The sequence below is a fragment of the Nothoprocta perdicaria genome, unplaced genomic scaffold, assembly GCF_003342845.1.
Source record: "Nothoprocta perdicaria isolate Ctin4 unplaced genomic scaffold, notPer1 scaffold_184, whole genome shotgun sequence".
NCBI lineage: Eukaryota > Metazoa > Chordata > Aves > Tinamiformes > Tinamidae > Nothoprocta > Nothoprocta perdicaria.
In genome coordinates, this window is record NW_020455027.1 from 527,715 (window position 1) to 542,318 (window position 14,604).

Genomic DNA, 14,604 nt, shown 5'->3' on the forward strand with positions numbered 1-14,604 from the left:
GCAATCTTAAAATGAAAACAGAAGTCTTAGACACTCTACATAATTATTAAGGTTAAGAGTTAAGAAAAAGGTTCTGTTCTCTTTCTGAGAAGTTTGGACAATTAAAATAATAGGCAAAAGCAGTAGTATATGCAAAAGTCTTTCTGCAGATTATTCTTCTACGTATAAAACTTTAGTGATATGGCTGAATATTAGAGGTAAGTTTTGACTCCACTTTGAACAGTCCATAGCTGAACTATGATTCAGCTGTTTCATATAAAACTGTTCCAATGATAGGAGTAGCAGCATCAGATTTTTCTGTTCTTTTATTTCAATCATTTTTCTAGGCACAGAAAATCATTGTTTTAGGAAACCACATGGTATTTTTTTAATTCCTTGTTCACAAAATTCTTATTTCACACTCATTTTTATAATTGAATTTTACCCATATGCTTTGCACGCTAAGTGGTTTTATCATCAAAGAATCACAGAAACACAGAATCACAGGATAGTTGAGGCTGGAAGGGACCTATAAAGACCATCTAGTCCAACCCCCTGCTCCAGCAGGGACACTCAGAGCACGGGGCCCAGGACGGCATCCAGGCGGGTTTGGAAGATCTCCAGAGAAGGAGACTCCACAACCTCCCTGGGCAGCCTGTTCCAGTGCTCTGTCACCCTCACAGGAAAGAAGTTCCTCCTCATACAGAAATTGAACTTTCTGTGTTTCAACTTGTGCCCATTTCGTCTTGTCCCATCACTGGCCACCACTGAGAAGAGTTTGGCCCCATCCTCTCTGCATTCTCCCCTCAGGTACTTAAACATACATATATGTGTAATTTTTTTTTTAATTCTAGTCTTCTGAAATAATGTTTACAACAGATGACATGCACTTTCTGGCCTCAGCCTATTTTGAACTCACTTTGCTCAGAAACCTTTAATAAGCTCTGATTATCACTCGCGCTCTGAAAATTCAAAATTTCCTTTTTCTGATAGCCCAGTCTCACACAAAATTATCTCAGCTGTCTGCCATTGAAGGGAAAAAAARAGTTAATTGCCAGCATTTCACTATCATTCTCACTGATGTAAGCAGAATTAATTATTTTCTAGACTTTCTATATCTAATACTCATATTAATTTATGCCTTGACTTCTAAGTTCTCTTGTAAACTGAAGTGAGGTACTATTTCTTTAAGCAGCCACTAGTATCTAAGTACTTCATTTCTCTCACTTCTTAATTGAAGACAAATCTTACATTCATTCTTTAGAATCATTTATTGAATAGTCCTTCTCATTGTTCCATATCTCACTATCATCTTTCAGTGTTGTATCTATCCTGAGATAGTGAAAAGAATTACACACATAGTGTTCCTGTTATTTAGATRCTTATCTGCATCATAACTTGAATCAGTGACTGCACACTACCAAGAAAAAGTCAAAAAAAATCTCTTTTTTATGATCTAGAACATCACATTTTCAAGCAGTGATCATTAACATAAAACATATATTTTCTAACCTTTGACTCAGACTCATTAGTCTATTTATTAAAGTCTTTGCACTATGGTATGCATTTTAATCCTATMATTTTTTAAAAATTTTCATTCTTGATTATTGATATTCATAGACTTTACTTCTTCTGGCCCAGAATCTTTCCACCTAGTTTTTGCCATTTGACTAAGATGTTTAGTTTAGGAGAACTGTTGCTTTAGGCTTCTTGCACTGTTAACTGAGGAAAATTGGTATTTTCATAGATAATTTGGCCTATTTAGGATCTGAATTGCCCTTTAGAGGAGTTGCTAGGGAAACATGTCTGACAAAAGAATATCTAATCATGTAGAAGATGGGCACAGAAGTGCTGGAAAAATCATACTCAAAGAACAACAGATCAACAATTACTACAGAAAGATGCAATATGAGCTACTTCATCCTTGCTCCAGTGCTATTTAATATTTTACTTAAATACCTGAATGATTTTATTAAATGGATAGGTGAAATGAAGTTTGGATGGAGATGCAAACCCGTGGAAATTTGTCTTGACATAATGGGCATTTTGTTTAGAAAGTGTTCCACAAATATCTATGTACTCCATGTTTCTGTAACGTTTGCTTAAATAAGAGATCACATCCATTTGCTGGTATCTTGGCCAGTCCAGACTTCATTTCTCTCAGAAACCTTTTATCACAGTTACTATTTACATCTTCCCTCCTATTCTGTATGTATGCACTGTCTTATTGTTGATTTAAAAAAGACCAAGACAAGCAGACGCTTGAAAAGTGGCTGTATTGTCAGATATGGAGAAAAACAAAACAAAKGGTATGACTCAGAAGAAGAAAAAGGCAAAAGAACCAAGTAAGAAATTCAGGTATTGTCTTGGAACAAAGATGCAACATAAAACCTCCTACTCTTAAAGATGAGACATTTCCAATTAATACAAAAGTACACAGAGACAGGGAAAAGACTCAAGGAGGTGGATGTTATTGTTGAGGTTGATGGAATATGTATTAATAGGATTAATACACCAAATCTCATTTTAACGTGTACTGTATTGCTGAATGAATCTAAATCGTAAGGAAAAATGTACTGTGTATAATGTCTGATGGGCATTATTGGAAAATTATTGGATGGACATGTGGAAAATTATTAATTCAATCCAGATTCAGCATACTATCAGGGAAAGCTGACTCAAAAGAAACAAAAATAAAATTATAAACCTAAACTTGAAGTCAGACTGTGTCATCGTTCTTCAGTGTATATGAAATGACTGGAATGTCTATTAAAATTTGCTCTCCTTTTCGTGATGAAAAGTTTCTGGTAATATTGAAGAACTGCATAAATATACAACAAAATCCCCCTTTGCTTTTCTCCACAAATTGTRGCTACATTTGAAATTACAGCAGATGGAATGAGAAAGATATATAAATCTCCTGTAAAGCAATTTCAACATATTTTTATGAAGTGGTTAGATTTCACTGTAATGGGTGTAACCTACTATAGAAGGAAGGRTGCAAATAAAAGCTGAACAATGTGATAGGCAAGAAAAAGGAAAGAAGGGGAAATATAAAAAGTATGACTAGAAAAGAAGATGATGAAGAAATGAGGTAATTAATATTTACTTTTATTCCTTTAGAACTTCAAATTCATATTTGAGATATCCATGAGAACTCAAATGCTACAATACGTAGCTCAACATAAATTAGAGCATGACCTTCTCCCTACCCTCTTGAGAATTGCATTAAACAGAATAATTTCTTTCTTGACTATGAAGTAGAAGTGTGTAAGTTGAAGAACAGACAATATTTCCTCTCTGAGAGGGCCATTGGGCAAGAAGTTGACRTATCAAGGGAAATAAATGAAGCCCTATCACTTAGTGATATTTTAAAGAGCTAATCAGACACAGCACTTGAGCTACTGAAGTAGACTGTAAATTTGTCAGAATAGGGAGCTTCAGAGCAAATGACTTAGAAAAGGCTCTTTGTATTCACTAGTGAGAGTGGATATGATTTTGTTTGATATTTCTAGACTAAATCTCCCCCGTCAACTCAAAATGAGACTACATTAATACTTGTTGCCAGAATGACTGAAGAAAATCAGAACTTGAAATGCAGCAAATGGTTTAAAGAGGTAGGAATGGACTAGGACACTCATGGAGCACTGGTGCCGGGAGGAGTCCAAGGAGACAGAGGGAACATATGTCTCTAGCTAGAGGGATCTCTGTTGTCTTGGCATTCARGGACTTTCTGGGAAGAATCAGGTCCATGTGGACCTAATGGCAAGGCCATATAGTGAGTTGGTTGTCCCCAACCATCTCTGCATAGAGCTAATGGTGGCAAGGGCGCTTCTGCGTATTAAGAAGACTACTAGGATACTAGGATTTCAAGAAAACTTTCTTAAAAATYTTGGACTCTGCTTGAGAGACACTCAAGTGTTACAAGTGTTGGAGCAATGTCAGTGCAATGTATACCTTGTCTGAGGGAATGGATTCAGGTAGGTACTTGAGGAACCGTTTATCTCTCCCTCTCTGCTCTGGCATCAATAGCTGCATGAGCAAGATTAATGTGGCATTATCATATCATAATGAGGCAGAAGAAAAGTACTTTCAGAGCCTGACTTTCCAAAACAGACTACTACTAATTTGGAAAAAAAAAAAAAAAAAAAGGAAGGATTATCAAGATACGTAGCATACGGGCACTGGGGTTAATAATGGAATTCCCACATAGCGAAATGAATTCCTCYCGTTGAATAGGCCTGATAGTTTGTATTTAAAATCTATCACTACCAGTGTAAAGTCACGAGAATCATTAGCATGGCCAAGCAGAATTAAAAGGAGTAAATCTGGAGTYACAAACAGTAACAGCACTTTCTACCAGACTGTTCGGGGGAAAGCTACCTATTATTTCATATACATATGCAAGGCTATCAAACATTCCTAAAGGAATTATTTCTATAAATTAGAAAAAAATAGAATTGATCCTGATTAGTTAAAATGATAACAATAGTAGAGAGTTGTTTAAAAAGATCTGAAAGACATTAACATGATCACAAATAGATAAATTTAGATTAGTTATTTCTGGGTATTAATATCTTGCTGGGTATAAATCCCAGCTTTGAAGTTATGGTAATTTCATCAGTTTGCTAACTTTCATCATTGCTTAATCTACACTGCTCAAAGGCAGTGAATAAAAATAAACAGATTTTACAACCTGGAAGATGAACTCTATCCATTAATAAATGAAATATTTTCAGCTCTATGTATCCAAAGCCTTATGATTAACCTTTATCTTGGGGCAAAAGTGTTACTCAGAGGCAAACAAGTCCATTTTTATTAACTGGCAGGATGATCCCGTAAAGACATTTGTAAGAAAGTTGCTAATTAAGTCTACCATCCTCATAAAACCAAACCTATTATCATCATTCAATGCTGAAGCTTCTTTCATGAATTATAGGCAAAACAAAAAGTTACTGAAGTTGGAAAATCATTTATTTCCATATATAGTATATACATGGATGACACACATACATACAGTATATTTATTAAGTGACTGAGTTTTATCATATTAATGGACACATTATTAGAGAGTATAATAGCCAAATCTTTCCAAATAGATTAAAAAAATTCAAAATGGGAGTAAGGAATAGATCAGTAAGTATAAATATAATTCCCTGTTTAGTGGCAGGTTTATTTTCATGGCATCTGCAGAGCAAGGTTCTTGTATGGAGAGTTTTGAGCTCACACAGATTTATGCTTAAGTCCATGTGTTCCCCTAATCAGAAGTGATTTAGGGGAGTTATTTCATAAACTGGCTCTTTGTATGACATATTTTAGGGGTCAACTGGATATTTGCTTAGAAAAAGGAAATTAAGTAAGATTATATCCTTTTACATAAACCTTGCTTGCTTTCTAATGCCTTATTAAGAAGGAGTAAATAGGATTTATGCTAATCCACAGTTTTATACCATTAATCCTATTTTACACTGCATTTATTCCCGAGTTTTTTTTATTATTATTATTAAATAGTACGATCCTTTCAACTTTTTCTGAGGTTGCCAGACATTCCTGCAACAGTATGGCAGGGATGATTGCTTGGATTAAACATTTTGCCCGATCTATACATTTGCAATTTGTATGGTCATTACCTGACACGAGAATGAGTGATGAGAATCCGGCAAAGACATGACAATTTGTTAGCACTGCTTGCTGACCTGAGTGACACTTTCAAATTACCTACATTCTTTGTCCTGGAGACTTTTCAAAGCTTTGATTTCTGATTAAATTGTAGGACAGGCACTTGCTGCTGCCTCTAAAATACAATACTTTTGAAACAGCTTTGATAATGTTGTGTCATTCATRTATTTTGGCACATTCCTTTCTACATATTTTATGTTCCTCTCCTTACCTTATAGCCCCTTATGCAGGAATCATTGTCTCTAATAATGTTGCATATCAGTCAAAGGGCTGCTTATTYGCACAGCACGTGGTCACTGAGTGCAAGACACCATCCAAACACAAGCTAAACTAAACCATAGTATATACTCTTCTCTCATTAATCACTCAGAGTTCTTGGTCCCAGCAGCTGYTAAAGACACAAAGAGCTGCTACAAGGGCAAGTACAAGACCAGACATTTTGCTCTCAAATTGCACTGCATTCTTGAAATCCCCTTGACACAATGTACCTGCTTCCACTTTGGAAAACATCTCAGTTAATGAGTTTCATAGATCCTGGATCTTCTCCTTCCTCAAGAGCAGTCTGTGCAACCCAAGGCTCATGCTGATGTACATCTCCCTACAGGCACCCTCCCCAGGCTATTCCTGCCTTAMGTTTTCCACAGTTGAAAGTTCACAAAGTAAAATCCTTAAGATTTGGAACAAGAAATATGCCCTTATTTTTCTTGTAGAAATGAATTTGGTTCAGATCACAAGTACAGCAGTTTTCTCAATGTAAATAAGATAGTTAGAGCTAGTTACACTGGTATAAAAGAATATGTTTCGTGTGGAGTAGTCATGCAAAACTCAACTAACAAGGAAAAGCCTTCTGTGATTTCGCTGTTCTATTTAGTGAAATCTATTAGTCTATTTAGTATTGTTGTGCAATGAACTCCTGTTCATTTTTTTGCCTGTTAATATGTATAGGTTTCTCTTCCTAACTTTATGAAAATAATATATCGCTTTGATTTTAATTTGGCTTTTTTGACTTTAACAAAAAACAAAGGAGAATTACCTGTAAAGGTGAAGAAGTTTTTTCCTACATGGTAAGTATTAATAGATGTTCAACTTGAAATTAATTAAAACAATTCCTAGAAGTTCAAATCAGTCTCCTACATATATACATGTAAATGGAAATACATACATTTTGCATGTTAAATGATATATTTTATATCGTTTTTATAACCGTGACTCTAACTTGATTTATACAACCTGTATTCATTTTAGACTAATACTTACAGACTTCAATGTGCTCTTTTTTAGCTTGTTTTGTTGTAAAAAATATACAAACCAAAAATAACTTCATTTTGTGCTTGTCTTCTTAGAGCAAAGCTAATGCTTAACTATCTGTTCTGTTGCAAAGAGTACCATAATTATGAGGAAAAGGAAGAAATGCTAAACTACAACTCAGCTTTTGTTTAAAAATATTTGCATGCATTAGTCATTCATTGAAAGCTAAATCCACAAATCATTTCAGTTTTAATCGTTATGCCTTTTGATATGGAACATACCTAGTGTCAACAATGCTCTGCAAAACACAAAAAAGAGGTGCAAATTGTACACACAAATATTGCAGACAGATCATGTATACCAGAGATGACAACGCTAGGCAATGCAGAGAAAGTGCTAGTGAGGAGGGCTGCGTGCATGAACAAAAGCTTTCCTGAAAGARATCTTGAGTAGGATAGGGCGAGCATTTAGCTGAATCCTTACATTAAGTCATAATTACTGCACAGATTGAAAATCTATAAAAATTCTAATTTTGTATATTTAMAATGCTAGTCAATAATTTGTGTTACGCCTGAGCCCTGTTCACCACTTTTTCCTCCCCTAACATGTAATGATCACCTAATTCCAAGTGACCAAACTGAGAACACCTCCCTGTGACACAGTGCTGAAACAACCACCCACAGAAAGCACTGTATTTCCTTCAGGGATGATAATTTTTTCCCCTTCTACCTCCTGAGGGTTGGCAAGGAGTGGGGGACATGCAGTTCTGTGCTAGGCTCTTGCTCCTCCAGTCATGCCCAGGCAGGCTCCACGGACKCCTCAACACTCAAAAAACAGGCAGCAGAGGATGTCCCTTCAGTGTCATCTCTTCAGAGCTTAACCATTYGCCCTGCTCTCCTCATGAGAGGAAACACTGTTCCCCTCTTCCCTGTTTTTCTCACTGATATTATGCAGATTTTGTGTGCAGCTTGGATGTAGCTACACTAGTGATTTAAGGTGCTGCATGGGTTCTTTTTAGGTGTGAACTTGCCTCACATCTGCATCAGAGTCTGGTGGTACTCAACTAGTGCTATGGACATGCTCATTGTGGCAGGGTTTTTGTGTGTGTGTGTTCTTGCAGTGATTGAGCAAGTTACTGAAGAACAGGACATTTTTCTTTAACTTTTCTTCAGTAATTTAGGAAGGCACTCCATATTATTACACACATATACACATATACACTCACTCATATATATTCTAATAAAGATGCAATATATGAATTAATTCATCCTTGCAAGAAAACTTGTAAAAAACACATTCACACAGTGTTTTTTTTCACCACTTTCGWTATTAAATGTCCCCAAAAGTCTTCCTTCACCCCAATGAAACCAAGAGTAATCTATACCGTTGACACTAGTACTTCTTAGTGATCTTCAGAGATACCTACTCTCCCCAGATACTTCATACAAATTTTACATTTAGGAAAACCACATCATGCTGCAGGACTAGGCACCCAAATTTCAGGCTCATTGACAGCTCTGTTAGGTGCTACTGTGCACAGGACCGGAGCTGAGGGTAACTCATGATTTRTCTTTTGTCCTTTACATCAGGTTCAGGGGTAAGAAATCATCCTGTTATTATCCACTATGCAATCAGTTGATATTAATACTTATATGAAATTCTTTGATAGCTTGCTCTACTAGTGTCCRGAGGAAATGGAATCAGTTAACCTTTACTCACCACTGTTTATGTACCTGGAACTTGCTTTCACAAGTGTTGTTTTTCACAAAGTATTAGGGGGAAAAAGATGGGTAAGACTGCAAACATAAGCTTATTTTTACTGGTCTCCTCGGAATTTATGAGGCAAAGTCATTGTAAAGACACAGGCACTGTGTTACTAACTGGAATGGATAGTTTGACATGAGGAAAAGTTCTGAATATCTAAATAGCAACACACATTGTCTTCTTGCCTATGTCAACATTATTGTTTTCATTTGACTGACATTATTTGACTAATACCTTTTTTTACATTTTACATTTGACTAATACCTTTTTTTACATGGGTTCTTATGTTTGACAGAGGTTAGCTTTGAGACTGTTGAACTTATAAAACAGACTAACATAAAGCAGTGATTTAGTTTCATTACTGGCAACATCACAGTCCATATTTCCCAGGACTCTACTACATCACACTATACCTTAGCTCAGTTGACAGCTTTGGGGTTGTGTTTTATTAAAATGTTAAAATACCAGCACTTTCTCCTTTAACCATAAAACACCTTGTATACATGGTCAAAAAATGGTCTCTGTAGAAAACATATTCTTTGTGGAGAGAAAACACAGTTTAACAATTCTTTGCCAGTACTTTTCCCACAGAGATGTCTTTAAATTAAAAATGAAAAGAAAAAACAACAGACACAAATACTTAATAAAAAGCTAGAATATGACCCTACTCAGRGTGACAGTATATACTGCCAATGAAGTACAACACTAATGGACTCGAGGAGAGATAACAACAGCACAATAACCTAAGGACCAAGGACTAAGTTGTCATCAGCAAAAATTTGTCTGATATGCAAAAATGACTGTAAATCATGATGATTATAATGATAAATCAATGATCTAATCTYGTAAGTATGGTGGGAGGCCCTGGTGAGTGAGGCAGTGGGCTGCACGCTAGGACCTCCCTTTGAGCAGGGAAGCCTCTCAAGGTTCCTCGTGGAGACTGAGAGATCCCTGACCAGCTACAGACACATGGTTAAGTGAAGACRGAATGCAAAGACTTTCTAACACTTGCAAGTTTTACTAAGTTGTATCAAAGCTTGACTGTGCACATAACCCCTTAGACATGAACTGTTSATCAAGTCTGGGACTCTGATTGGAATTTGCTTCACCCAGGCTTCTCTGAGGAGGAGTYTGGAAGGCAAAGGAGTCCAATTTGAACCCTGTGACTCAAYGGGAGGGTCTTCCTGGGAATTTTGTATAAACTCGTCCTCCATGCAGTAAATAACAGTGACCTTGCCACAGAATCTTGCTGAAACCACTGTCCATATCAATAAAACATGTTACTATTTCTTTCACATGACTGAAGTGCAATGTATCACTTACCTCTACCACAACCCTTTCCACAACAGGAGGTAGGTGTTTGCCAGAGAAGTAGTAAAAGATCTGTATGTTGCAAAATAAAGATCCTTTGACATCTAAATACCATAGAGTGAATCAAACAGGAGTTCTTCATGTAAACATCTTGCATACTCCTTTTGCAAAACAATGAGTGGATAAAATACTTCAGCACCATTTACAAATTCCCCCGACATCGCACTACTCCCTGGACACTAGGTTGCTTTATTTATTTTTTATAACAGACTTGTTCAAACAGCTCCMTTAAGTGACTTTGGATTTTTAGAAAATGTGACTTATGGCAATGACTTGGGCTCTTAACATTTTGCTGATGTTTAGGATTACACTCGCTTTAAAGCATTGGTTTGCCTAATAGCCTCTTTAGATTCTTGAGTATAAACTTCAAATTCTCAAAATKTCTGTTATCATATAACTCCTGAGCAAGAAATACTTAAGTTTCTCCCACTAAAATTCTTCAGAGGTCTGAAAATCAGTTTCTGGGCATAATCACAGTTACATAAGCAGTACCTTCCTGTGATGATGGACTTCAAAAGCTACACCATAGGTAAATATTTTCACCTGCGAGGCTCAATCTAATGTCTGATTCTAAGAATATCCCCAGTTTATTAGTTCCTATAAACACAGAGGATACGCATTTAGATTAGATTGGCTATTTCAGATGTATAATACCAAAATTTTATACTTTCCTGCTTGTGGGGATACATACACATGACTCAGTGTGCCAAGCTCCAGCATCCTGCGCAAGAGCTTTGCACTCCTAGCAGCTGCCTATCATGATGAGTGGCTTGTGGCTTGCTGAATGTCTTATTAAGCAGTGGTTAMATGTCAAAAACTAGAGTTATGTAATCATTCCCCATATGTATTTGCAGTGAGAAAGTCCTCCTTGGGTAGCTCCTGGTCCTGRAGAAGTATGAGATATCTAAGTGACCTCTTGTTTTACCAGGCTGATTTTTATCAGCTACATGGAAAAAAAAAAAAGGCCTGGCTCTGGATTTTATSGACTTTGCCATCCATCTCTCAGATATGCAAGAAATATTAATCATCATCTATCACAATAGAAATTAGCAGAACTAGTAGTAGAAACATCAAGCTTTAACATGTTTAGATTGACATTCAGAACTGTATTTTGTTAGGATGCAAATAAAGTCAATTCTCTCACAGTCAGTGGGCTATTTTTATCATCATCCTTGTATTTGCTATTACCTACCAGATACTGACAGAAAAACATATACATTCCTGCAAATAACATATTTTAAAACATATAACATTGCAAGGAAGTAATTTTCCTGGGGCCTGAATATGCAGCCCAAGCAACACCATTTTGTGTATATAGACTCCACCTTATTCGAATGAGCAGCTCAGGTACTCTCTGTCTTTCTCACTTACCCCTATAAATAGAGAGAGACATAAGTTTGGTCAGACCCTTGATTACAGTGTATAACATAGTGAAAAAAATAGGCATGGGAAAATCTGAAAGAAGGGCATGCAGCAGTGACAAATGAGATACAAGGCATCTCCGCTGCAGAATCTCTCGAGAAAGATGTTAAACAGCAAAGAAAAACAAGGTTTACTTAGATTTTTCCACAACACGGACAATTAAATAGAGTAAATTAACACTAAAAACAATGTAATTTGGAAGCAAAAACACAATAAAAAAGATGCTGAGCACAACTGAAGTGGGAACTAAAGAAACTGCWAGTTTCAGGAATCTCCTACCCTGTCCAGTTAGAAGTCTAGTCCATGGGTCATGAATTCTTAACATTTATTGTCTTGTTACTTCATTCAATTTAAAACGGCATAAATCAATTTGTGGTTGGAATGATGTGGAGTTTTGCTTGCTGTTACTGCCTATTCACTGGTAACTGATGGTGTACTGATATCACCATATGATATTACTTGGTTGGCTATGTGTATTTTTAGTTCTCAAGGTTGGCACTATCTAGAATATCTAGAAAGGACTGGAAATAGAGTATTGCGCTCCACAGTTTTTTACTGCAGATATAACTTCTCAGACACAGCATGAAACTGCTACCATTGAATTGCAGACTTACTATTGTAGCATTTGGTAAAAAACATGCTCATCTGGAGCAGTAATTGTTCTGGTACCAGGGCACAACCCTTCATAACATCCCTCTAACCATTTTTTTATGAAGATGGAACTTTAATTTTTCTAGTAGCTACCAAGTGCAATGCATGAGCACCTTTCCTCATTTGTTTTTCATCATGTATCGCTGCCCAGAGGCAATCATTAGCTAATTTGCTGATTTATGGTTGCAGTTTATGAGCTTTAAACAATGCTAAACCATTATGATTCCTTTCCTAGTGCTGTGAGAGGAGAATAACTGCCTTTTTACTCTAAGCTGCATAAAGAAGTTCCTCAAACCATGTGCTTTTAGCTTCTCTGGTATGTAAAACTGCTATTAAATTCCCTTCCTTGCTAGAATTAACCCTAACAGTCATTATCTTGCTGCTTTCACCAAAACTGTAGTGAATCCTTATTTTTGCCACCTACCACAATGCAAGGACATCAGGCAGATTTATCACTGGAAGCAATGGCTAATACTTGCATAGGCTCCTTGTGACGTACATATCGAAAAGCAAAATCACAATCTCAGCTGCAGGGATCCTATGGACCACATATAGAATACCCCTAATAAGTGTATCTTGGCAAGTTGGGCACATATTCTGTAAATATGCCACGAGGCAGCACAGAGGCTGTATGTGGCAAATGCTGCTACAGGGAAGGGGCTGGGGTTTGGAGAGCATGACACTACTGGCCACTACTAAACACTAAGGTCTCCGTTTTCCTGCATGTGCTGCCTCCAGAGAGATCCAAGGCTGTACTAAGCAACTAGGAATTCAGATAAAGTCCTTTTGTAGATCTGACTTTGAAATGACTAAATCTTTCAAAATTTAACAGTGGGACTTTCACAGGGGTGGTTGAGTGAACTGCAGCTCTGAGAACAAAGCAAACAAATTTTGAAGAGAAAAGCATGTGGGATCCTGGTTTTCTGGTGAGCTTGTTAGCTTTGTATGTTCCTCAGAATAGAGGCTATTACAGTTTCCATTGCAGTGAGTAAAAATAAATAAGAAGCCCTAATTATGCTGAAGTAATGAAAGGAGACATTTCTAAAGTCCTAAAAGCAATGCCACAGATCACAGGAGAGAGTCACAAYTATTTTATAAAGTCCTTTGTCACAGCTCCCTTCAGCCCTCAGTTTGATTGGAAGTCCTTACCTAGATACTCTCGAGTCTACATGGGGCAGTTTGCACTAATATTTGGTAGATTCTGGCATAATCATTCATAAGTCAGCAAATCTGTGGCTCACAGATTTTACAACTATAATTTTAAACATTTCTGTATGGTGTCTACATATTAATATCCATCACTGAAGAGAGAAATCAAAATCAGACTGGATCTGACTACTGMATCAAGGGTATTTTACATTTATTGCAGACTTGACAAACTGAAGTTGGAATTTTCATTTTTAATCTGGAAAAAGACATAGTAGGTACATATTACCAAGCCGTACCATCAGACAGCTAAATTTTACATTGTTAAATTTGATAAAATAAATTCCACCCTAGCTAGCAAGTTCGAATACATTGAGTATAAGTGGAACTCTCCCAGTGTGATGTTGTGGCTAAAAGAAGTATTCTGATCACTGAGTAAGTATGCAGAGAAGAATACTTAGTAGGAATAGGGAGGTAGCCTTACATCTGTCACTGCAGCAATGAGACTGCTGCTAGACTATTGCCTTCAGTTCTGTGCCTCAAAAAGCACATTGAGAAGTGGTTCTGATTACAGAAGAGGTGGGACAAGATGATGGTAATGATCCCTACCTATGAACTTGTGAATTCTAATGTAGACAATACATTCTCCTTCAGATCACATTTGCTTTGACCAAYGAGCTGCATCTTTTGTTACAACATACTAAATATTTTTCCCACTGCAGCTAAATATTGCTCTGCATCACATGATAAACTGCTCACACGAGGCCGGCTGGATTCGTGTTGAGTGCTCTGGAAGTCCCAGGGCAATCACAGATGTATCCTCTGATCTTTGCACTACGCAGTCCATCCGTTGCTGCTTAATAGGTGCTTGGCTGATGTGTTCTGCTTTAATGTTATTCGTGATGCCCCCCGGGCCAGACTCAAGAGGGACAGTGAGAACCGAAAGGGATTGCCTAAATCAACCCCCAAAACCCTGGATCTCAGTCCCTGACAGGCTGTGCACTTCTGTGCACCCACTCCTACAAAGCACAGTAAAAATCTGCAAGCAAAATTTGCTTTTCCAGAAGTCCAGCTTTCAAAGCCTAATCGAAATTCCTGCAAGCCACATCTAAGGCACTGTAGGAGACAGGCACAACCCTGAACAGTCTGCCAATAAAACATGCACGGGTGCGTGCCCCTAGGTCTTATGACCACCAGTAATGAAGAGCAGGCACCCAATAAAATGCTTGGGCGAATGGAGATTCATTGGATGTGCTTTGAATGAAGAGGACTTTTCATTGCCATTTCTTCATTTAAAAATATTGGTTATATAATTGAGGGACTTGAGCGGAAAAAAATGAAAGG

General features: G+C 37.0%; 1 protein-coding gene across 1 annotated transcript in view; it reads right to left on the reverse strand.

Annotated features, from left to right (window-relative positions):
• Positions 1-14,604, reverse strand: part of KHDRBS2 (KH RNA binding domain containing, signal transduction associated 2) — a 293,914-nt gene that overhangs the window by 87,878 nt on the left and 191,432 nt on the right. The window lies entirely within an intron of this gene.